The following is a 1418-nucleotide window of genomic DNA, read 5'->3' on the forward strand; positions in this document are numbered from 1 at the left end:
ATAAATCTCCGGTACCACGATATTAGTCCTAGAAATCGGCGGGCTTCTTTTAGGTTTCTTGGTGGTGTTAGATCTTTGATGGCGGCTACTTTGTCAGGATCCGTGTGAAGGCCCTCTTTGTCCACTACATGTCCCAGATATTTAAGTTTGGAACGAAAGAAATGGCATTTTTCTGGATTCGGTCTCAGTTTTGTTTCGTAGAGTCGGTCGAAAACTGTTTGTAATACTCGTATGTGTTTTTCGAAGTGTCGGTGCAGACGATGATATCGTCCAGGTATGCGAAGGCGTTCGGTGCCATGTCTGGCGTTATAACTTTGTCGAGAAGACGTTGGAATGTGCACGGTGCAGCGTGTAATCCAAAAGGCATTACGGTGAATTCCTAAAGTCCCTTTCCGGGTACGGTGAAGGCGGTGAGTTGCTTGCTTTCCTCGGTGGGGGCTACGTGTCAATAAGCGTTTTTCAGGTCGATGGGAGTTAAGTATTTGGCTCTACGCAGCTTGTCCAAGATAAGGTTGATCTGTGGTATCGGGTAAGCGTCTTTTTTGGATATCTGGTTGAGCCGTCTAAAGTCGATGCAGAATCGAGGTTTTCCGTCCTTTCTGCGCGTGATGACGACTGGCGAGCTCCAAGGGCTGTTTGATGGTTGGATGACTCCTTCCTGCAGCATCTGTGATACCTCGTCGTTAATTATTGCTTGTATGGCTGGGTTTCTTGGTCGATAACGTTGTTTGAGCGGTGTTGAATACTCTAGCCGTATCTCGTGTTTGGCGAACGGTGTTACGCCTTTGACTGTTGCTAGTCGTGCCGTCTGTTTGTCGATAAAGATCTTGGCTATTTTCCTTTCTCTGGGTCTCAGGTCGGTTAGAGTCTTCGGTCCTTCGGTGGAGTAGACTTCCCTTTTCTGGTTTCTGGTCGGAGGGAAGACGTTCACTCCGTTGATATGGACTTCTAGACCCAGCTGTGATAGGATGTCGATCCCCAGGAGCACGCTGTGACTAAGAGTGTCCATTATAGAGACCTCAGCTCGTATTTCTTTTCCCACGGCTTGTAGGTAACCAGAGAGAACTGCATCAAGGTGCGTTTCTGTACCGTCGGCCATGATGGCTATGGTATTATTCTCGTCCTGTTGCCATCCCTGATTTATGCAATCCTGTGCTATTTCGGCGTTTACGTATGAGCATACTGATCCTGGATCCACTAGGGCGTTTACCGTGTATGTTCCTATTCTTACTGGTATGAAGATTCTGGGCTCGTCATGTGAGGTAGTGTCTAGGGCCGGGAGCGAGCCTAGTAGGGCGCGGCCCGGTTCTCGTTTACCTGTGTCCTGCAAGAGCAATCTCTGGAGAGGACGCCATCGGTTCCGCACCAGGAGCAGAATTTTCTCGGTTTGTTTCGGCAGTCTCCCCGGGCATGACCTC

Source organism: Belonocnema kinseyi, chromosome 8, assembly GCF_010883055.1.
Source record: "Belonocnema kinseyi isolate 2016_QV_RU_SX_M_011 chromosome 8, B_treatae_v1, whole genome shotgun sequence".
NCBI classification, from domain to species: domain Eukaryota; kingdom Metazoa; phylum Arthropoda; class Insecta; order Hymenoptera; family Cynipidae; genus Belonocnema; species Belonocnema kinseyi.